This window comes from Tenrec ecaudatus, chromosome 10 (assembly GCF_050624435.1).
Source record: "Tenrec ecaudatus isolate mTenEca1 chromosome 10, mTenEca1.hap1, whole genome shotgun sequence".
In the NCBI taxonomy this organism is placed as follows: domain Eukaryota; kingdom Metazoa; phylum Chordata; class Mammalia; order Afrosoricida; family Tenrecidae; genus Tenrec; species Tenrec ecaudatus.
Genome location: NC_134539.1, coordinates 118,442,811 through 118,467,456, shown reverse-complemented (window position 1 = coordinate 118,467,456; position 24,646 = coordinate 118,442,811). Strand labels below are relative to the sequence as shown.

The window sequence follows — 24,646 nt, the reverse complement described above, 5'->3', positions numbered from 1 at the left end:
CGGTGTGTACCCACTACACTGCAGGACTCACAGGGACCCATATACAACAGATTGAAGCCTTGTCTGGTCCTGCACCATGCCATCTTCACACACATGATACTCTGGCCGTTGTTGGCAGCCACTTGTTGAGGTTCTTCCTCTTTTTTGGCTGACCTCCTAAGGGATTTTAGGGGGGCTGATTTCACTAACAATTCCACTTTGATGTTTATTCGTATAAAAAAAAACAAGAAACCAAATGCACTGCCATCAAGTCAATGCTGACTTGTAGTGACCCCCTGTAGGTTTACAAGACCATGACTGTTTACAGGTGTAGAAAGCCCAGTCTTTTTCCCGGGGAGCTGCTGGTGGTTTTGAACTGCTGACCATGCAGATTGCAGCCCAATATGTAACCGCTATACTACCAGGGCCCCTATAATATAACCTTCATTAATACTGCTGTTTTAATGGTAGACTAAAACCCCAAACCCAAATTTACCCATCCATAGCTACCAAGTAGGACAGAGTAGAATTTTCTAGTCCAGTTTCCAAGGCTGCAATTCTTTACAGAAACCACCTGAGTGGCTGGAGGTTTGAACTGTTGACCTTTTGGTTTGCAGCCAGGCATTTTAACCACTGCACTGCCATAGGTTAGAGACTTTTGTGCCATATGCCATATGTGTACTGGCCATGATGCTTGTGCTTTGGGAATAAAGTCTTAACTTTTGCACCTTGGACTCTCATGAGCCCAGCAATACAGAGCCAAGATGGATTTTAAAGTTAACGAGAATACATAGTTTAAATTACTTGCTGTTGGTGAAGTCTCAAGAGAGGAGCTGGTACATCATTATTTTTGTTTTGTAATAGCTATAAGTTTGGTAATGGTTACTGGCATTGGTAATGGTTATTTACCTTTCGGTAAGAAAGATTTTGGCCTTTATAAGGGCCATCCACCCACCCACCCACACCCACACCCACATACACACCTATACACACACCACCACCACCACTCCCCAGGCATGCACTCTCCTATTTTCTAGGTAGGGAAATGGCCTGTTTACGTTCTTGCTATGTGACTGTATTATTCATGGAGTTTTAAAAACCTAAAGCTAGTTGGATTCTGAATAAGAGATACTATCATATCTCACATGAAAGCCATTTCAGATAATAGATAAGAGTTGTCTCTATGGTCTAGCGCTCCAGTGGTGCTGTGGATTGAACATTGGGCTGCTAACTTCAAGGTGGTTGGTTCAAACCCACCAGCAGTTCTCTGAAGAAAGATGAGGCTCTTTGCTCCTATAAAGACATACAGTCTTGGAAACCTTATGTATGGTCACTGTGAATTGATGGGTGGTCAAGACCTGGACCCTAGTGGTGCAGTGGTTAGTTACACTCTTGGCTGCTGATCCAAAAGGTCAGTAGTTTCAACTCCCCAGCCATTCTGGTGATCTGCTTCCTTAAAGATTTACACTCACTCACTCACTCACTCACTGCCATGAAGTTGATTTCGACACAGTAATCTATGGACAGACTAGAACTGACTTTTTGGGTTTACAAGGCTAACTTTTCATTAGAGTAGAACGCCTCATTCATTTTTCTCCTGCATAGTGGCTGGTGATTTCAATTTGCTGACCTTGTGAGTACCAGTCCAATGCTTCACCACCACACCACCAGGGTACCTCTGGCCTAAGAAATCCTTTGGAGCAGTTCTGCTTTGTCAGTAGAGTGGGAACTGACTGGACCCAATAACAACACCACCGGACATTTTAACCCTGTTGTGTAACCCTGTTATGCTAGTCTCAGTGTAAACCCAGCTGGTGGCACTGTGAAGTTATATGTTGGACTGCTAACTTCAAGGTTAGCAGTTCAAATCCACCCGGTGCTTTGAGGAAGAATAATGAGGCTGCCTGCTCCTGTAAAGATTTAGAGCCTTGGAAACCCTATATAGGATTGCTGGGAGTTGAATGGGTTTGGTTTCCTTTATATAGGGGCAATGTGTATCAGAAAGAGACTCAGTGGCAATGAGTTTTGTATTGTTTTAATCTTGTCAGGAAGTCCAAGGAGCTCTGGTGGCGTAGTGGTTCTACATTGGGCTTTGTAAACTGCAAGGTCAGCAGTTCAAAAACAATAGTCCACTCCTTGGGAAAAAGACAAGACTTTCTACTCCCAAAAGTGTTCCAACCCCAGAAACTCACAGGGGCAATTCTACCCTGCCCTGCACTATCACTGAGTCAGCATTGACACCACAGCAATGAAAGATGAGCTGGGAAGGTCGGCCGTTGCTTTCGTTTATTCGAGCTGAATAGTCTATATATTTGATGCATTTGGACCTGCTAACCTTCTCAATTGGAGTTAAGCAGGTAAAGGAAATCCTATTCCATGTTTTTAACCATTTTTCTTTCTCAAAGCAAGAGTAAACTTCTGGAAGGGAAACCAGCTAACTATTTGATACTAAAGCAAAAGCTGGTTTTTCCAGCTCTCTATTAATAATATATTTTCCTTAGACTACATTTCCTTTCTGATTTTGCCAGGACAGTGACTGGTAGTGACTGGTGACCCACAGGCTTTGAGAAAAGCCTTTGTTGTCTCTAGGGGAAAGTTGCATTGTATCCCTTACAGCATTACCCTTTTTAGCATCACGGGCTGGGAGAAGTTCTGTAACCAGGCTGTTTGCAACTGAGTCAGGGAGGCATGCTTTACAAATATGGATTTCCCAGCCCCTCCTTTTGGATTTAGTGAAGGGGGGGAGGGGATCTACATTTTAATCCCCACCCTGCTATCTATTCTCTTGTGATTCTGCTAGGCAGCCAGGTTGGAGAGCTGTTGTTTAATTGTGCTGGGATTCTTTGTAAATTGGTTGCCCTTCTGAAGGCATCTTACCTTATTCAAGCTGTTTGATTTGCTAGAATTGCCTATTTCCTAGTCTTAAGGGATAACAAAGTGCTTTTATAACCTTTATGTATGCAAATTGCCGTGCTGGGACCTGTGGGAGAGGCTTTGCCTAACTACCTGTCGGTAGGGATCCTGAGGGAGGAAGAAGGGCGATTGGGAAAGTAGCCTCCTTTATCTCCTGAGTAGACAGATGAAAGATCATGGGAACAGCTGGAGAGCTGGCCTGGTAGCATCTAGTTATGGTCAGTGTTGGCTGGGAGGAAACCTGGGGATTCTCCACATGTAGAGTTTAAAAGTAAGTGCAGATGTCTCATTTCCACATTGACAATAATGGGGGCCTAATAAATCATAACTTTGGGGAAAAGCTCAACAGTTTAGGAAATAGACCACCTAGTTTTAAGCATACACCCCTATCCCCTGCGCCCTTCCTGGCTGTGTTGTATTGGGTAAATTACTTAACTTCTAATGTTTTTTTCTTCATCTGAAAATTGAAGATAATTACTTGGTAGGATTGTTGGGTAGGCTAAAAGGGAGAAACTGTCCCTAGGAAGATGAAAAGAATAAATTCTTGAGATGTGGGCAACTCAAATGGCCTCTGCTCCCCCTTTCAAATAGTAGTTTTGTTATGCACCTCCAGGCTGTCTCGTTCCAGGAATACGTACTCAGCCAGCTGTTTTAGAAAATGTATAGAAGAGCAAGAGTTCATTTGAAGAACTAGGGAATATGGGTAAAAAGAACGAGCCGGGGTGGGGGACAATTGTCAACACTTAAAAAAATATGGGCCATTGGCATGTTCCAGGGTTTTCTACCTGCAGAAATAAATGAATAACATCACCCAAACTTGGCTGGTATGTATTTATATGAGAGCTCAGATGGGGTAGCAGGCTTTGAGCCTGGTCCCATTAAGTAGCCCCTGACATCCATTTCTAGCTTCCTTTTTCTTTCCCCCATTTTCCCATCCTCTCGGTCTCCTTTCTTTGCTTCCTACTCTTCCTAGCAGCCCTTCCTCTGGACTCCTGCTGTCACAGAAACCTCAGCTCAGGCCCCTGGAAGAGAGGCTGAGAGGGTTGCTGGATGCTAACACCTGTCTCCCAGCTGAGTGAATAGGTTCTATTGTGGCAGGATGTTAAATGCTGATCAGTACAATACTGGTTTAAAGGGCCTATTACTGATACAGCAGATGTAAATCACGGTGCCATTTAAGCCATTGGAGAGGTCAATTTCTTACACATTTTTCTTTATATTGAATTATGGTGTTGGTTGAATTTTTACCTCTAAACCATGAATATGTTTATTGCCTAAGCAGATAATTTCTGTCATATTGATTGGGAATCATTTATATTCTAAAGAAGTTTCAACCCTTTAGGGCCTTTGTATTGTTCTGCAAATGTCTAACCCTGGTGTGTAATACAATTAAAGTTTTGTTCACTGTGGTGCTGACATAATTAGTTTAATTTCTGCTCCTAATATATTTCTTTTGGCAGCTGGGAAATTAAAATACTACATGTTGCATAAAACTGCTGTTTTTGAGGGGAGGTTTTACTGTCAGTTGAATGGACTTGGGCCCCAGGGTGCATTTTTTTAAATGTCTTATTCAACTTTCCTGTAATAGTCTTGCACTCTATAGAATTAATGTATTAAGGCACATAATTGGCTACTTAAGCATTCAGAGGAGACAATGTCTGGCCTTTACCCCATGATTATATTTTTTCTTACATCTCTTTTGAGGAAACATATGTAATTTTTGGAAACTCCTAAGTATATTCCAGCTACCCAGGAATGTGGGCTTTTGCAAAGAGGAGAGGCTGGCTTGTTTTTTCTCCGATAAACTGCCCTTCTTTTCTGTTCAGATCATCGCGTTTGCAGACCTGATGTGAACGTGGAAAGGCTACAGTGCCTAGGACATTCTTTTCACAATTCTTCTATCACACGTTTCACAGAAATGGCTTTAGTCTTCTGAAGCCCGGGTTCTTCTCAAGGAGACTTGCCGTTTAATTACCCGAATCCACACGTAATTCCCTCCAGGATGCTTGGAGAGAGTCTTCTCCTAGAGCAGGGGTTCTCAATCCTTTCATAGAGGTTGCCCGAATCGTAACAGTAGCAAATTTTCAGTGATGAAGTAGCAATGAGAATAATGTTATGCTTGGGGGGTCCCCACCACATGAGGAACTGTCTTAAAGGACATTAGGAAGGCAGAGAACCACTGCCATAGAGGCTGCTGATTTCAACAGTGGTGACCTACACAGTTTTATCTAAACCGCCGCACCCCCCTTTTTAACGTGGAACGTGACCTTGGTCTGATCATTTCTCTGTTGTCCTTTCAATAAAAAGATACAGCAAAGCCTTTTTGCTGTTTCAGCAGCCTTTTTCATTGGCTCTCATCCATGTGCTGACTATGAGCTCTTGATTTTGTTGAGTGAGTGTGTTGGCCATTTAACAGCTGCCCCTCTGATGTTGCAGGTTATAGTGTGCTGCTTGCTTGCCTTTTCAAGGATTGTGTAGCAAGGCGTGGTTTCATTGTTGCTGGGGTGATCCACACTCCCTGGGACTGAAGTTTCTTTCCACCAGGCCAGCTCAAGACCTAGAAGCAGCCCAACTCCATCTGAAGTATTTGGAGCTGGTCTGATGTGTTGAAACCTTTGAGCTGCCTTATTCTTTAAAGAGAGGGGCTGTCTAGTCATCCTGAAACTAGGCAATTAGCCAAGTGGAGGCTCTGCCAGTCTCTGTAGTTAACTGCAATTCCTTAGCAATCAGCACTATTGTTGATTTGCAGTTGCTGGATTAAGTTAAAAGACTTGGTGGGGGGGGGGCACGGTTTTTGTAAATGGAGAATCCTCTCCTACCCCACCCTCATCTTGTTTTACTCTTCATTTGCATTGGTAAAGCTTTCTTGGTAATCTTTCAGGGTTTAGCACTGATCACATGTTTACAGATTTTGTGCCACCTGAATCAATATATTGTACCCTAAATTAAGCATTTTCTGCAAATCTTATGCAGTTTTTACTTTCATAATGATTAAGATGTCTCTCTGACAGATAACCAAGCCTCCTTACACCCATGACTTCCACCCTTTCCCCAGGGTTTGAATTGGTACGTATATTGTGGTTCTTCACCAGGCTGCATTGCTACTTTACCTGGCTTCTGTGGAAGTATATTAACCCAGAGCATAAGGTTTTATAGGAGCCCTGGTGGTGTAGTGCTTACATGTTGGGCTGTAAAGAGAATATTTATTAAGCCTTAAAAGGGACAACTCTTTTAGAGAATTTGTTTAGCAGGATTTTTTTTCCAGACCCCCTCCCTCCCCCAAAAAGGGACACAACACAAGACATCACAAAAACACAGACACATCACCTGGATGAGGGAGGCCACTAACAGGAGGTAATCATGGCATCCGATGATTCACAGAAAGCAAGTTAAGTGATTATGGAACAAAGGGAATTGTCACAAAGTCATGATTGGTGGCAGATCAACAGCATATCACAGTTACAAGTGGGACTACAGAAGTGGGAAAAGGATCATGATTGGGACATGTACATTGTTAGATAGGAAAAGCTTACAAGATTGGCCGTGGGCCTTTCTACTAAGGCGGGCCAAGACAGAGGGCTGGACTTCCAGACTAAGGGGCGCCTGGTACTGATCATCCAGGAGACACACAGAGAAGCCTCTGAGAGACTGCTGCCCCTACCTGGGCTGACTGGAGAGGGGTGGAGGCAATGCACTTTCAAAGCACTCTTCCGGAGGGCAAGATTATTTACTTCCTTGGTTATCAACCATAAGGAATTCATTGGAGGCTTCATCTAGGTGGGCACTCTGCCAATGGATTTTGGGTTTTCACTACCCTTTAAAAGTTAAGCTCTAATAGTGATGCTATTGCAAGGCCAGCAGTTCAAACCACCAGCCACACCCAGGTAGAAAGATGAGGCTTTCTATTCCTGCAGAGTTAGTCAACGGAAGGCCACAGAGACCCTCTCTCCTCTCCTACAGGGTCCCTATTGTTGGCATCTGACTCTGGCAGTTGTTTGTTTGTTTGTTATGCGGAAATGCTTGGCATAAAGAACCTTCTAATTTTGGGCAGAAGGACAGGATGTTTTCAAGTTGGAGGGCTCAGCTAAAAAAATGCTTCAGCTAGTTTGGGGCATACTAGACCTTGGTCAAGGATAGTTCTTAGAAGAGATAAGGATTGTTCTTGCAGACCACTAGCCATTGTTTAGCCAAAAAAAAATTAGTATGCTTCATTTGTGTTGGTGAGAAATACGCACAGCAAAATATACATAAAAATTCAATGGTTAAAAAAATTCAATGGTTTTTACACAACTACTTCATGACATTGATTACATTCTTCAAGTTGCAACCACTCACGCTCCTTAACATAATTCAGTGCCTCATAAGGTTCCCATTTAATCTTTCCCGTTGCTGTTGTCCATTTGATCCCACATATTTAAAAACACAGTGTTTGAGGCAGGCTTTATTTGGTTTTGTTTTCTTCACTAGTTAAGCAATTTGGCTTTATCCAAAGTGAAGAATAATTTTTTAAAATCATTTTATTGGGGGTTCATACAACTCATCGTAATCCATCCATACACATATTATGTCAAGCCTATTTGTACATTTGTTGCTATCTTCATTCCCAAAACATTTGCTTTCTACTTGAGCCCTTGGTATCAGCTCCTCATTTTTCCCCTCCCTCCCCACTCCCCTATTCCCTCTTCTATAAATTATTACTTTGTCATGTCTTACACTGGCCTACGTCTCCCTTCACCCACTTTTCTGTTGTCCGTCCTCCAGGGAGGGGGTTATATGTAGATCCTTGTAATCGGTGGGGGTTATATGTAGATCCTTGTAATCGGTTCCCCCTTTTTTAACCCACCTTCCCTCCACCCTCCCGGTATCGCCACTCTCACCACTAATCCTAAAGGGTTCATCCGTCCTGGATTCCCTGTGTTTCCAGGTCCTATCTGTACCAGTGTCCATCCTCTGGTTTGTAAGTGAGAATTGGGGTCATGATAGTGGGTGGGAAGTGGAGAATAATTTTTGCACAAGGAAAATGAACTCACTGTCACTGAATGGATGCCAAGTCATAGCGACACTGTAGGACAGGGTAGAACTACTCCCTGTGAGTTTCCAAGACTGGTCTGCCAGCATTACAGTAAAATATGAGGCATTTGGGCCAAAAATGTCTGTACTCAAATGGAGAGTTTAGAGGTTGTGAAGAAGACAGCCAAGGGGAGAATTTCAGGGAGGCTTTGATTGGAAGGTTCCTATGGTGAGCAAGGGATGTTCCAATATTGTCAGACAAGGCAAAGAGGGGTACTGGCTTGTCTTAAACCTGTCACAGAGTTGATGTCTCAGAGCCTGTGAGGAGACACGGTAGGTGACCCAGGTATCCCGGAGTCACTGGCCCCTGGAAAAGGTTCTCCCAACCACGCTTGGATTTGGAAAACTACCAGTGTAGTTGGAGTCACCACTGAGTGATGGGATAACAAGTGATCTTTGGCAGAGTTGGGACAAAGTCTGCTAACAAAGGGAACCAAGTTGAAAACTTTAAAATTAAGGGAGAAAAAAAATAGATTCTTACCTAGTGGCAGTCTGTGTACCTGGATTAAGGTAGATGGGTTAAGGGTCTGGTGTCTGGAGCAAATTGAGTCTTGGAAGGAGAGGGAAGAGAATCAATTCAGTCAACAAAATTTATCCTGGTTGCAGATGGGCTGAGGCCCCGAGCTCAGAGGCTAGTGCCCATATATACTGTTCAGAAATGAGGAATGGGCCTGGTCTTGGGGGTGGAAATACAGGCTGAGGTCTTCTTGCTTGATCGGTGTCATGAAAGCTCCAGGTAGTCACTTTTGGCTGTCACTCTTCATGGTTCGATGATTCCTTGGGTCATCACTGTCTTTGGTTTGCTGGTTTCTGAGAAGGGCAGAATTTTTACAGGGTCAGCTTGGGGGCAGAACTTTATAGGATTGGATCAGGGGCAGACATGGAGGAACTTTGGTTCTTAACAGACTGGCCAGTCTTACAGTGGGTTTCCAAGACCGTAGCTCTCTCAGTATAGAAAGCCCTGTCTTTCTCCCATGTGCACAGAGTTAGAGGAATACCTGCCGGGGCATGGACTTCTCCACAGGGAAGTGTCTTAGTCATTCAGGTTCTCTCATATTGGAAATCAACCCCATTTTGGGTATGACCAGAGACATGTCCCATTCTTGTTCATTTTATCAAGTGCTATTGGAAGAGTGCCCAGTTATTCTGTATCAGAGGTGAAGTATACTTAGCCAGTGTTTGCTGTTGAGACAGTGGAGACAAGTGTGTTAAAGTATCCCCAGAAACTCACTACCATCAAGTGGATTCAGGGCGGGTTTTCTAAGCTGTAACTCTTTACGGGAGTAGACAGCCTTAACTTTCCTCTGGGAACAGCTGGTGCTTTCCAACGGCTGACCTTGTGATTAGCAGCCCATGTGTCATCTCCACCTTTTCTACTACCTTGGCCATATGGTTGGATCAAGCACCTCAGGTGATGCTGAGTAATCTCTCCACTCCCAAAGTTGTAGTTCAGTGTTTCCCAACTGTATTATTGACCCAATTAAAGACAGGCAGGATTAGTGACAGTGAATCAGCCCATCAACGGGTAACAGAAAAATGATGGTTGTGCAACTTCACTTCCAAATGATCTTCTTTCGAGCCCTAAATTGCACTTGCTGTTACTTGACCTTGTGTGTGCAGGGGAAAGCAGCTTCATAGGGTTTTCAAGGCGGACTTTTCTGCTACTAATTGTGGGCTGTGACTGTTTGCATCACTCAGGGACTCCTTAAACTGCACCTATTTGGTCAGAATTTTATGTGGCACATCACCATGTCTCTTGCACTATCAAAACCAGTATTAAAAATGAAAGTGCCCTGATAATGGTAGTCTGATTTGGTTTTCATTTGATTGTAGACTGTTCACACCTGCACTGTAATTTGTGGGAATGCCGCCAAATAGCGATCTGAAATCTTTTCCCTTGTCTCATCTTTTCAGCAGTAAGCATAAAAGCAAGTCATTAGTTTTGTTTGGGAGGAATTGCTGCAAAATACAAGAGTTCTTCAATATCATGTTAAGAAAACAGTTTTTGTTTTGATACCAAAGTATGTAATTGTTTATGTATACTTTTAAATTTACATTTGGTCCTCCTAATCAAATGTCACTTTTTTTAAGTGGGAAAAGGTTGAAATTTTCTATTATGTATTGTAAACATTATAAAAGCCCATTAAATGATGCTTACTGTAAGTTTTAATTTGTTGATCTTAAAATATTTTTTACTTATGATTTCTTTATCAGGCATCAAATGAAAATCGACTTTTCTGGAATTCTTTTTTTAAAGAACTTTAAAAAATAATTTTATTAGGGGCTCATACAACTCTTATCACAATCCATAATGCATCAATTGTGCAAAGCACATCTGTACATTCATTGCCCTCATCATTCTCAAAACATTTGCTCTCCACTTAAGCCCTTGGTATCAGGTCCTCATTTTCCCCCCTCCCTCCCCACTCCTTCCTCCTTCATGAGCCCTTGATAATTTATAAATTATTATTTTGTCATATCTTGCCCTGTCCGACATCTCCCTTCACCTAAGTTTCTGTTGTCCCTCCCCCAGGGAGGAGGTCACATGTAGCTCCTTGTAATCCCTTGGCCCTTTCCAACCCACCTTCCCTCCACCTCCACCCTGCCAGTTTCGCCACTCACACCACAGGTCCTGAAGGGATCATCCTCCTTGGATTCCCTGTGTTTCCAGTTCCTATCAATACCAGTGCACATCCTCTGGTGTACCCAGACTTGCAAGGTAGAATTCGGATCATGACAGTGGGGGTGGGGAGGAAACATTTAGGAACTAGAGGAAAGTTGTATTTTTCATTGATGCTATATCCCACCTTGACTGGCTCGTCTCCTCCCCTAGACCCCTGTGTAAAGGGGATCTCCAGTAGCCAACAAATGGGCTTTGGGTCTCCACTCTGCACACACCCCCTTCAATCACTATAGTAAGATTTTTTTGCTCTGATGATGCCTTATACCTGCTCCCTTAGACACCTCGTGATTGCACAGGCTCGTGTGCTTCTTCCATGTGGGTTTTGTTGCTTCTAAGCTAGATGGCCACTTGTTTACCTTCAAGCCTTTAAGACCCCAGATGCTATATCTTTTGATAGCCAAGCACCATCAGCTTTCCTCGTCACATTTGCTTATGAATCCATTTGTCCTCAGTATTCAGTATTCATATCAGGGAAGTGTGCACCCAATGATAGGATTTTTTGTTCTTTGGTGCCTGATAATTGATCAGTCTTCTTGATTTCTAAAGACTATATGTTACTGCTGGTTCCTGTGTGCATAATATAGATTTCTTTCCCTAGGGTCCCCTTCCCCCACTTCTGTGGAGTTCAGACTCATCAGTGACCTTGTATATGGGATTTCTGAGGTGTAGTCAAAATTACTTAATGAATGAGCTTTCTAGCCTTATGCCTTTTGTGCTGTGCTGTAAATTCTTGCCTCCCAGGTTTCAGTCTCTTACTGGAGGGAGCTCTCTGTTATGCTAATGAAAGCTTAAGATAGGTTTTATTCGGAATCTCTACCTTACTGGAGGATGTGACTCAAGTCACAACTCTGTTTCCTTGGGGGTGTGGCCTGCTTTAGGCAGAAACCACACCTCCATCAAAGCCATTTATTTTTCTTGACTGAGCGAGCATTCTCAGAAAGAAACATCAGAGACCTGCTTGCAGTTGGGGGCTTTTTTTGCATCTAGTTTTGGACCTTGCCTTTGGCCTGTCTCTGCCTGACTTCCAGTTTTTGTGGCTTGTGTTACCTGACTGATGTCCCCAGCAGCTGCAGCTGGGTAGGACCCTCATCAACTTCGTCTGAATTTTGGATAGAAGACTAAACAGCACCCACAACCACATGAGCCATTTCCTTTCATGCTTCAGGAGTTCTGTGAGACGCTGCGGTGAGTTGCAGAACCCTGGGGTGGGATGCTCATATACTAGGAATGGGGGTTGATATATGGGAATTTGGGTTTGTTTTTTTTAATGTTTTTAATCTCCACCTCTTTGGGACTAGTACTAGTCTTGTATAATTTTTCCTAAAATAAATTATTTCTTCAGTTTCCAAAGTTGTTTAAATCATGGGAACAGTTGGTTGGTCGACTTGAACCACTGTCCTTGCAGGTATCAGTCCAACGTGTATCCTAGAGTTTTAGTTCAGACCTCCCAAAATGTTTGCGAGAGTGGCCTGAGGTTCCGATAGACTACAAACCACGTTAAACTCAACCTCACTGCTGTTGCCCTTATTCTAGCTCACAGCAGTGCCTGTGGACAGTCAAACATGCCCTGTAGGTTTTCTGAGGCTGTTAGCCCTTGCAGGAGGAGGAAAACCTTATCTTTCTTTGGGGAGCTCTGGTGGCGTAGGTGGTTATGAGTTGGGCCGAAAAGTGCAAGGTCAGCAGTTTGTTAGGTTTCTTGAATGAGAAATACCTCGGTCCTTGGCTTCGCACCAGAAAGAATTCACGCCAAGCCTGGTTGGTGATCCGAGTGAGTGTTTATACAGGATAGAAGATGTTTCAGGTTTTACACAGCACCCTCAGGGCACGTGGAGTCCTGAGGCCAGGGAAAACCGCAGCAAGATCCAGGGAACAGTTGGAAGAGAAAGGCTGTGGGTTTGGGATCCTGGCTTTTCTGGCCCTAGGCTGGGAGGTGTGGTCAACCATTGGCTGAATTAAGCCCACCTGGCCCAGATGGGGCCAGTCCAGGTATACTGCCCACCTAGGTGTACCACCCCTTCCTGGCTTGGAGCCTGAATGTAAGCACGCCCTCTAGCCTTTATAGCTGGTTGGGTTCCCCTGATTCTCTGTAGTAGCTAGTCTGGTGTCAGGGGAAGCCAGCCCCTCACACATCATTACGGGCCCGGTAGGCGCAATTGTACAGCGATAATAAGTAAAGATCATAGTAAAGTTATTGAGCGCATGAGACATAGAAGTATTGAAATAAATGGAGTCAGACACGTTTCATGGTAGCATGCTCACCTCTGCCCCGCATGATGGTCCACGTGGAGGGAGAGAGATCTAATGCTAGCCCAGGCCTTTTATATTCTCTGGGGACGTGCAAGCCCCCTAATTACAGGTGAGGACATACGTCACTGGAAGGGGCTGTCCTATGGGTAATACAGTAATGAAAGGGGGGTGGTCTACATACACGCAATAGGAAGGGGAGGGATTGGAGTGATACACTTGACAAGATGGGCAGATCCTAGGTTTAGGATGGCGGCTTAACTTTGACCTATTCCCTAGATCTCCATAGGAACCATTGTCATTAGGGTGTAACCCCCACCTACTGGAACCAAATAGATGTCTGCAGGCACCCATTGGCTTTTACAGCAGGAAGTGGGGCCCTCTGCAGTCTGGCAACTGGGAGGATGGTTGTGAGCCTCCCCCCACAGTCTGGCTACCTAACAAAATCACTAGCTCCTCTGCAGGAGAAAGACTGGGCTTTGTACTCCTGTAAAGAATTTCAGTCTTAGAAAGTCACAGAGGCAGTTCTACCCTGTCTTAGAGGCTTGCTGTGAGTCAACATCCATTAGATGGCAGTGAGTTTGGTGGGTTTTGGTTTTTCTTCTGTGGAGTGATTGGTGTAGGACTGCTGAGATTGGAAATCATTTTGAACAGCAGAGCCAGTGATTAGCAGGTCAACATTTGGCAGAGGAACAATGTAAAGTGGAGAGAAGGAGCGACTGAGAGACACACCAGGCTAGCTAGTGCTTTACGGACCTGAAACAAAGTCTAAAACTAAGGTACTTGTTGTCTTTGAAACAATCCTGACTCATACCAACCCTATAGGTGCAGTAGAACTAACTGCCCCCTAGGGTTTCCAAGAATGCAAATCTTCAGTGAAGATGATTGTCCCATCTTTCTTCCCTGGAGCTGCTCAGCCGAGTGCTTAACCACTGGGCTACCTGGGCTGGTGGGCAATGTGGTGTCACCAGTTTGGTTTCCTTAGCTATATTGCAAATGAGTAGATTCTGACTCCTGGGTTAGAGAACTGTACTCCTGGGGTTTCCTTTTTCTGTTTCACTTCTCAGTGTGATTTGAGTGACAGTTTACAGAACACATTGGTTTGTCATTCAACAACTCACACATGTTTTGGTCCATGACGTTGATGGCCAGCTCCAAAGCATAGCGGCCCTCTGGGCACCTTTCCCTGGGTCTTCCATATTCACTTGCCTACCTTCTGGGCTTTATTCCTGGGCAAATACTACCCTTTCGATCCCCTGTGGTTGATTGTTCTAAGGAATGGGAATGGTCCTGGCCTTGCTGTTCACGCCACAGGCTGGTCTTTTGTTTCAAAATTTTAATACTTGGGGATTTGATGCGTGATCAAATAAAATCCCTTAGAGCAACCCTATCTGGGGGTTCTGAGACTGGAAATCTTTACGGGAGCAGACAGCCTCATCTTTCTCTTGAGCAGCAACTGATGGGTTTGATCTGCCGACTTTGTGATTAGCTCTCCAGCACCTAACCCACAGCACCACCAGGGCTGTTTAGGTGAGGGACACTTGTGCCCCTCTTCCCCCATGCCTTCTAAAAGAAGTGAATTGGGTGAAGTCTTATGGAGCAGATCATCAGTTGGATTCAACAATACATACACATTTTGTTTCACGTCATGGATTGCAGTCCTCCCAGTGGACCATCACTTGCCTTCCTTCCCCCTTGTGTTTCCATCCCCCCTTCTTGAACTGCCTGAGCTTTGTTCTGGGAAAATGGTTGCGTGTTCTAAGGAAAACCGACATGGAATCAGTTCCAGCCCTGAAGAGTATCCGTGGGTCATAGTCTTAGAATCCACTGGTCTCTCCGACAGGTCAGCCTCGTCTCCTTTATGATGCTGATCTGTTCCACGTTCTTCTCTCACCATACCCAGGACCATCTAATGGGAGGGAACCTCTCGCTCCAGGCCAATTGGTAGTGGTGGCTAGGTACTACCTAGTTCTGTCTGGTCTTCAGGTTGTAGAGACTGATGTTTGCTTGGTCTTTCAGGCCACTGCACTAATGCTTCCAGGCACCTCCAGTTTCATTGCTTTCCCCCCTCTGCACTGGGAGGAACCAATATTTGCACATTGGACGGATGGCCGCTTAAGAGCTTTTAAGCTCTCAGTTGCTACTCACCTAGGTTGGATGTGGACCATTCTCTTTGTGAAACTAATTGACCTTGGTGTCCCTGGAGAATGGTCCTGAGCCCCTAGGCCAGTGGTTCTCAACTTGTGGCTCTCGACCCCTTTGGGGGTCAAACGACGCTTTCACAAGGGTCCCCTAAGACCATCAGAAAACACATACATATTTCATAATATATAATTACATATTGTTTTTGTGATTCATCACTATGCTTTAGTTATGTTTAATTATGTTCCATTTGTAACAATGAAATTACATCCTGCATATCAGATATTTACATGATGATTCATAACAGTAGCAAAATTACAGTTACGAGGTAGCAATCAAAATAATTTTATGGTTGTGGGGTCACCACATGGGGAACTGTATTAAAGGGTCACTTCATTAGGATGGATGAGAACCACTGCCCTAGACCCAGACTCTTTCATTCCCAAAAGGTTACATCTAATTCTAAGAAGTTTTCATAATTTTGCTCTTTCACCAGGTTCATGGGTCTATTTGCAACAAAGGTAACTGCACATAAACAAATGCCCTTTGAAGACTGGTTTGTATTTGTGGTCTCTGCTCATTCTTCCCTCCAGGCCTATTCTGCTTACACAGGACCCTTCCTTTGAAAATATTTGAGATTAAGTTGATGGAATTTGCTTTTGGTGCCTGTTCTGAGTGGTATATTCACCTCATTTCCAATTTCTTGGCCTGTAATTGTGCACACAGGTAATAAATATATGTCAAGGTGGGAGAAAGAACAAAATTGGGACTGTTGAGTTTCCTTGAAGTATTTTAGTTTGTCTGGTTTTCAGAAACCTTTTTGTAAGTAGGATGGGAGAGGACACGTTGTGAATTTGCGTAGCTAGTGTCAAGCTGGGTGTCCTTGGGAGCAGAGGGGGGAATCTCTGTACGCATGCCTTATGACCTGGGTTAATTGCTTCGGTGGATGAAATGTCAAACTTGATAGATTATCGGAGCTGTTATTTTGGTGGTTAAACAATAATGAAACTGTCTGGAGGCTTGCAGAGAACACTGCTGCTTGTGTGTGGACTTTGCACTGCTGGAGAAGGTTTCAATTGTTCCAAAGCAATACTAGTTAGCAAAGGCCGCTACTGTGGCCCTAGCACAGCTGTCTAAATCTCCAGTTATCCTTTGGCCTTTGAATAAGCATTGCTTAACACTTTGAGAAACAATTTATGTTTCTGATTCCAAAAATGTCTACATTGTTTCTTGTAGAGTTGGGAAATCCACCAACTGGAACTAGGTATTTCATGTGTCTTAGATTATTCTAATCAAGCTTTTAAAGCAGCTCTCTAACAACAACAACAAAATCTTTTTAACTCAGTTGGAAAGATAATGGGGCTGTTGCTGTCCCCTCCCCCCAAGCCCTTTCTTTCCTAGTTAGTGACTCTTGTAGGACTGCTTGCTGCCAGGCTGTGTGGCAGCTGACAAGGGTTTGGGTTGCTATTACAGCCTTGATTAGGAAAGGGAGGTGGAGAACTTGAGCAAGGGAGGATACAGATGACTTCGATAGTCTCTGCCAGCTAAGTGAAGTCCTGAATTTTTCACTTTGAACATTTCCTTTAGTGAAGCATGTTAGAAAACTGCGTTTTACAAACCCGTCGCTTTTCCTACTGAGCTCACTTTGGGCAGCAGCAGTAGGCGTGTTTTTAGCAGGATCTATTTGATCATTTTATTGTATGATGAGACGCAATATCATCTTTCTGTTTTTTGTTTCCCCTGAATGAAATTGTGTGCTTTCTTTGGCTGGAGCTAGGGCGAGGCAAGTTCTTGCATGAGAAAATTCTGTGTAACATTAATCAAAGGTAGACATATCTTTGACATAGGGTTGCTCTGAGTCAGAATTTACTCAACGGCAATGAGTTATTATGTGATCATTCTCTTTGTGCCATATTTTGTATAGAAAGACCAGTATTTACCACATATGCTTACCATATGCCAGAGATATTGCTATATTAATTCACTTAATCTCATAGTCACCCTTCGAGCTATAAGTACTGACTGATATTGTCTGTGGTTTATGGAGCAGCCTTAAAGCTACCCAGTGCCTGAACCCAAGTATTGGCTTTGGCGTTCTGGTGTGGTGCAGATGGTTAACAAATTTGGCTATGCATCAAGTCTACACAGAGGTTCTTCAGAGTAAAGTCCTGGCAATCTACTGGGGGGAAATCAACCATTGAAAAGCCTATGGGGCACAATTCTGCTCTGACACACATGGGGTCATAATGGGTTGAAATCGACCTGATGCAACTTGCTGCTCACAGGCGATCTGGCAGGACAGACTCACCCTCAACCATCACCGCTCGTCTAATACAATGATGTTTCAGTGAGTCTTCAGAAATGGGTTCCATTTCATTCGATGTGCCTTTGGAAGAGTAAAGTATGCCTGACTAAGCCGGGGTATTTTCAGTTACCTCAGAGGCATGTGAAAGTTGGACACCGAATAAGGAAGACCAAAGGAGAATCGATGCATTTGAGTGATGGTGTTGGAGAAGCATATAGAAGGTACCATGGACTATCATCAAAAGAGCCGAATAATCTCTGAACTAGGATAGCCAGAATGCTCCTTCGAGCCAAGGATGGCAAGACTTTGTCTCACATGCTTTGGACAATCCCTAAAGAAGGACTTCTCGGCAAAGTAGAGGTACAGGAAAAAGAGGAAAGCTCTTGACAAGATGATGGACACAATGGTTGCAACAATGGGCTCAAAACATTTTTAGGAATTTTTGAATCTCCTGTGTATTTTTAGCTTTATTTCATAGTTATAAATTCACAGGAAGTTGTGAAATTGTTCAAAATTCCCAAGTACTATTCACCCAGTTTCCCCCAATTGTTTCTTATTTAACTACAGTGCTACCCAACCCGGGGTATTTCTGTTTTCTCATCACATGTAGATTTGTGCCACCACCAGCACCACCACTTTCTAGAGCAGTGGTTCTCCTAATGCCATGACCCTTTAATACAGTTCCTCATGTTGTGGTGACCCCCAACCATAAAATTATTTTCATTGCTACTCCATAACTGTAGTTTTGCTACTGTCATGTAAATATCTAATATGCAGGATGTAATTTCATTATTACAAATGGAACATAATTAAAGCATAGTGATAAATCACAAAACAATATGTAATTACATATTTTGAAATATTGATTTCTAATTACAAATAAATGAAATTTTGTCTTGAAGCATGGTGTAGCATGGGTAACAGTCTTCACTCTGGGTACTTGTATGTCGGCATAGATGCATGTGGGTGGACCAGCCTGGAGACGGATAGAGGAGCGGTGTCTCGGTTCCTAAGACCATGGGAAATATGTTTTCCCATAAGACCATGGTCTTAGGCGACCCCTGTGAAAGGGTTGTTCGACTCCCAAAGGGGTCATGACAGGTTGAGAACTGCTGATCTAGATCAAGAATGACTATTGCCACAAGCATCTCCCTCATGACACCCCTTTGTGTGGTCTTACCCATCATCTCAAATCCAGGGCAACCACCAATCCAGTCCCTAGCTCAGTAGTTTGTTCTGAGGAAGTTATAAAAATGGGGTTAGAACAGTAACTTTTCAGATGAGCACTTGTCATTTAGTACAATACCCTTGAGAGCTACTCCAGCTGCTGTGTCACAGTGCATTCCTTCTTACCGCCCAGGCGTATTCCAGAGCATGGACGCCCTGCTGCGTGTAACCTTTCACCCACTGAAGGACGTGTGTTCCTAGGTCGGGGCTATGACCAATAAAGCTGTTAGGGACAATTACCTACAAGTTTTAGTAGGACATGAATTTAAATGTCTCTGGGATAAGTGCCCAGGAATGCAGTTGCTAGATCTTTACTGTAAGTGTGTGTGTGTGTGTGTGTGTGTGTGTGTGTGTGTTTAAAGGAACTATCAAATGGTTTCCCAGCGTGGCGATACCATTTTACATTCCCACCAGCAGCAGAGCCATAGTTTCTCCACACCCTTGCCAGCCCTTGGTATTCTCTCTCACTGTTACTTTTTGTTTTTAATTTGAGCTGCTGTTGTAGGTGGCAGTTTGGGCTTTTAAGTCCATCAGATTACTTAGCGAAACTGACTTGATTTTGGCAAAGAGAAAGGCTTTTAAATGTGTGTGTTTACCTCTACTGTGTGACTGCCTCAGTATTGCCTTTCAAAGCACTGCCATGCTTTCCTTCAGGCGAGGGACCAGGATTCTATCAACTCTTCCACTGACCCAGCAGCCTCTAGCATAGCACTGCCATTGATGGTGAGTGAGTGAATGAACGAATGAATGAACAAATGATGCATGAACAAATGATGCAAACCCTATGCCAAAACAGAATTTCCTGTTAAATTGGCATCTGTGACTATAACCTTAAATATGCTAAAATTGTTTTGGTTCAGAAAGCAGGAGAAAAACCTTCATCCGTGCCAGGATGGATTTACCATGACTGATGAGTGCTTCTAGGCTTTTTAATAACACACTCACATGTGTTCTACAGTGCTTATTCTCTGTGCATGCTGTATTTATTGTGGGCACCCTCCCCCCCCCCCCCCCCCCCCGCCTTTTTTTCTCAGGTTCTTACCGGCCTGAAACAGAATATGCGGTTTCTTTCTCTAACTCTGTTGTTCTGTGACAAAGGCAAGAAGAGCAATAGGAGAGAGAGGGGGGTACCTTTGAGAGTCCTAAACAAAGTAATGTTTGTTCCTTGTTACATAGGGTTGGATTGAAAGAGGGTTGTAGCTTCAAGTGAATCAGTGGGATTCCAGATGTTAGGATGTTTCTATCGGCTTTATATAAATAATGCAAATCTGGTTTTTATCCTGTGATCTCTTGCAGAACCTTGTGAGAAGCAAAAACCATGAGCACAATAACCATTAGAGAATGGACAGCCCTTTGGGTATTCGGTTCCCCCATCAGCTGCTTAGTCAGATGGAGTGTTTTCTTAAGTGCTGCTGAAGTGCACAGTTCAGTCTTTATTTTTGAAATCTCTCCTTCTGTCTTCTCTCCTTCCATTACTTTGATTACCTTGATGGGACATTCAAGCTGTGCAGGTCTATCCTTTTATTTCCGTAACCTTCAGAACCAGTTTGAAGATTAACTGTAAGTGAACAAGTAATCTTATCTACTTGGCTAGAAATCACCCTTCAAGATGAAACAAATGTCGACAAAGGCCCCCTAGACTTGGGGACTAGCACACAGGTAACTGAATCCCATAGCATTGTTAGTGGAAAGCCAGGGTGAAATTTGGGGGGAAGTTTGATTTCTTGGAGGCAGGGCTCTATGTGAGGGAGAGAGAGAGAGAGAGAGAGAGAGAGAGAGAGAGAGAGAGTGCGCGCGCGCGCGCGAGCGCTCGTGAGCTGGCCAGGGGGAGGGGTTGCAAGAGGAGAAGAATACAGAGGTATAAAGTAAAGAGAATTTTGACAAGCTTCAATTCAAAGCTGAGTTAAGAATCCGAGAGGAAAAAAAAAAAAGATTCCGAGAGGACGGCTACTGGGGCACTGTGAGCAGTAACAGAACATGAGCATCCTAATTACTTCCGTCTGAAGCTCTCTGAGCCATTCAGGTGGGCCCTTTCCTTGGCCACCCCTCCAATGCCCAGTAACTTTACGCAGCTCAGGAGGAAAAAATATAAAATCTCTAAGAAATAGCTTTGTGTAGAAAATTACACCCAGCAAATGGTTCCGAGATTTCTGTTGCCAGGTTTCTGAAATGACTTACCCGAGAGAGCGATTTTGTCATGTCACTGGCTCCCTTCCTCCCGGTCTTGTCATTAGGTGCTCAGACTGTGTCCTGTCAGCGTTGGAGCCGTCTTTTCCTGCCCGCTTGCTACTTGTCAATTACTGAAGTTTAGGAACCCAGTATTTCATTGTGCCCAAGGTAGGCAACTCCTAGGCTCCTGCCATTGGATACCTTTCAGAAATATGAAGTATTATGCCACAGTGGATAATTAAGCGCCCACAGTTACGTTACAAAATTGGTTCTGGTAACTGTACCAGAGGTCGTGTGCCTCACACAGCTCCAGTGGTCTCCCAGCAAAGGGCTATGAGGCCAGCCCTGCCACATGCTGTGCTGGTCACCGTATCTGAACATGAAAGTGGCTAGTTAAAGAGTAAAGGGACTCCCTGCTCCTCCTGGCCCCAAGATGGAATGATCTCCACCACAGAGACAGCCTTGCTCTCCCAGGAGAGGCCATTGTATCCAGTCGGCTTGTGCTTCCAAATGTTACAAGAAGCCTGTGGTAGCTGATGCTCTGGTGATAAGTTGGCATTTGGTCACTCTCGACATCTGAGCCATATCGTGCTCCATAGTTTCAGTTTCTGTGCAAAAAAAAAAACGGTCTCGTCAGTGAGTCAGAAGTTGTATTTTCAGCTTGTGCCTTTGGGGGAGTTTTTCTCCTTTGTTTTTATTTGACTATTTTGTTGAGTCCAGTGAGCTTTAATTTTTCACAGATGTAAAACTGCCATTAAGTCCCTTGTACCACTTCCCAGGTATGAAAGAAAATATCTCTGTTATAACAAGACTGGGTGACAGTAGCAATCATCCTTAATGGTAGTTTGGATAATTGTCTCTGGAGCTTTGATGAAAACGATGGTCCAGCCAACAAAATAAATACAGTTCAATGATTATCTTCCTTGTGGTTCTTGTGGTGAGAGACTGATGTCTAGGACCTACTCAGTGTGATTGCTCTTTTGTTGGTGTCCTTTAAAAAAACACGAAACAACAAAAGGCTGTTTTCCCCAGAAGAGTGCTTAGGGAATGTAGGGGCCCTCTCTCAGCAGATTCATCTGCATCAGAATCATTTTGGGTAGAATGGATGCTTGTTAAACATCCAAATTCTGGGGCCTGCCTCCACTTCCAATTCAGAATGACTGAGGGATTGGGATGGGAAGTGATCATTTTAAATAAAGCACCCCTGTGATTCTTAAGTGCCCTAGAGTTGATAACTTAAGTATCCTAATACTTCATTTTTCATGCTTAATTTCTGTGATGTATTAGATGAAAGACGTTTGGCGGGCACTCATTGTCCTTAAAAAAATTTTTTTTAAAGAGTATGTACTCTAGTTTAAAACAAAAACAAGGTGCTAGGACACCTGAACAGCAAAGAATTGGGGGGGGGGGAGTCACTGATTAACAAGGTGAGACAGCCACTAGTTCCAGGTGCTTTAGGGGGAAATGTATAGAGATGCATTTATCAAGTCTTAAACAGGACAAGGCAAAGACAAATCGTCCTAGATGAGGGATGAAGGAGATCATCAACTTGAGGTCTAGTGGTGTCCAATGAGTCACAGCCATGGGGCAGCTTCCGTAGAGCATGGAGAACAAAAGGAATGTCACTAAATCATGTTCATCAACTCGAAGAAGCAGGGAGGACTACAAAAGGGGGAGGACCATGATTACGTTACAAGCACTATTGTGATAAGAAAAGCTTACAAGGTGGCTTCAGGAACCTCCAAAGAAGGCAGTTGGGGTATAGCATGAGTATGTGGCCCTAGTACCCCAATTTCCATCAAGGGTATACCCAGGCTAAGTTCTGAGGGTGATGCTGCCTCTCCTTTGAAACACATTATGCTGGAGGGCAAAGCTTTTCATACTGCCAGTCAGTGGTCAGAACTCAGTGGAGGCTGAATTTTCAGCGTATGAAGAACTATAGCCTTCTGTAAACTTATTGCTCAGAATTTAAACTTCTCATGCAGCAGAAATTTGGGCTTATCAAGTCAGTGTCTATCAGAAAAAGGATGTGGATATAAATAAGATGAAATAATACCGTGTCATTTTGAATGCAGAGATTCACGAAGTGGATAATAGTTGGGGAGGTATTTGAGAGAAGGCATAGCCCACTGGTGTATCAGGTTATTAAAGCAGCTGACTGCTGACCGAGAGGCCAGTGGTTCAAGCCAACCAACTGCTCTGCATGAAAAAAGACAGTGACTGCCAAGTTTAAGTGACTGTTAAGATTTCAACCTAGGAAAGCCTGTGCTGTCAGTAGTTACATTATCCAACTGGATTCTTTCTCTGAGACAAAATCCAGGGTAATGGGCTTGGTTTTTATTTGTTTTTGAGTATTGGGAAGAAAGAGTGCAGAAGAAAATATTATAAATGATAAAAAATTGAAAACTTTAACAACATTTAAATGACCACATAATATTTTGATCTCTGTTGTAAAAAGCTTCAAATATTGATAAAGGCTAGAAATAACTTCTTGAATCTCCTCCCCCACAGCGGTTCTTTCTCTGGGGTGTGTATCCTTCTGGGTTTTCGTACAAGGATTTGGAAGAAAAGCTACAGAATCTTGAGAAATGAATGCTTTCATTTTTATTTTGACAGGTTTCTTACTATTACAATGTTACTGCTAGTGCAGAAAAAACAAACCCAGATAAAAACAGAGCCATAACCCTCTCCCTGGAGGACGGACAACACAAGAGTGGGTGAAGGGAGATGTCGGACAGTATAAGATATGACAAAATAATCATTTATGAATTACCAAGGGTTTAAGAGAGAGGCGGGTGCAGGGAGGGAGGAGGAAAAATGAGCTGATGCCAGGGGCTTACATGGAGAAGCAAATGTTTTGAGAATGATGAGGTAATGAATGTACAAATGTGCTTTACACAATTGATGTATGTATGGAGTGAGCCCCCAATAAAATGATTTTTTTTAAAGGGTGCTATGAGTATATCTGTTCCTGTCACTCTGGGTGTGGACATGTGCAAGTAATTGATTGCTGGACATGTGCAAGTAATTGATTGCTGCTGTTACTAAGTGTACTTGCCTATTATTGAATTGGTGGTGACCCTATAGGACGGTTACACTGGCCCACAGGAATTTTTTTTTTTTTGCATCCCTGGGTGGGCATGAAGGGCTGTAATTTTTAGAAGAGCAGATCTCCAGGACTTTGTACTGTGGAGTCCCTGCATGGGGTTGAGCCATCAGCTTTTTGGTTGGTAGTTGAGTGCTTCACCCTTAGATCACTAAAGAATCCAACCATACAAAAAACAACCACACTCACTGCCATTGAGTTGATTTGGACTCATAAGGAGGAACCCTTATGGACAATAGAACTGCCTTATTGGGTTTCTAAGCCTGTGACTTTACAGGAACAGACAACTCTTTACAGAAAGACTGCCAGGGAGCAGCTAGTGGGTTTAAACTGCGGACTTTGGATTATCTCCCAATGAGTAACCCATGACTCCTTCAAGACTCCTTAAAAAATTTATACCCACATATATATACATGTGTATACATACATAACCATCCATGGAAAATAAAACCTATAAATAGCTTTTAAGTAACAAATTACCTTTCTGAATTTTTAAGTAATGCATTGAAAGAACTTAATCACAAAGCCACAATTTATTCTTATTTCTTACATAGTCTCTGATATGCTCATAATTTTTATAAAACCTCAAGTGCCTGAAACTGTTAGTCCAAATTTAGCATCTTTTAGAATCTCTTAAGTATATAATATTCAATTTTGCTAATTTCAAAGTAGGCTTGTGTGTGGTTCAATTTTGGGGAAGCTCATAGGAATTGTCTCCCTAACCCAGTCAGGGAAACCATTGAGCCCTGATGATGCTCCTGAACTAGGACATGGTGTCTTGCCATAACAGTGGGACTTCTTAGCAACA

The 24,646-nt window shown here is 43.4% G+C and overlaps 1 protein-coding gene across 2 annotated transcripts in view; it reads left to right on the top strand.

Moving 5' to 3' along the window:
• Positions 1-24,646, top strand: part of RFFL (ring finger and FYVE like domain containing E3 ubiquitin protein ligase) — an 86,905-nt gene that overhangs the window by 2,453 nt on the left and 59,806 nt on the right. Inside the window, exon 2 of one of the 2 annotated variants that reach the window (XM_075561399.1) lies at positions 17,463-17,696. The exons of the other annotated variant lie outside the window; for it this stretch is intronic. The gene's annotated coding sequence lies outside the window, so the exon portion shown is untranslated. The remainder of the gene's footprint in view (positions 1-17,462; positions 17,697-24,646) is intronic. 2 annotated transcript variants of the gene reach the window in all.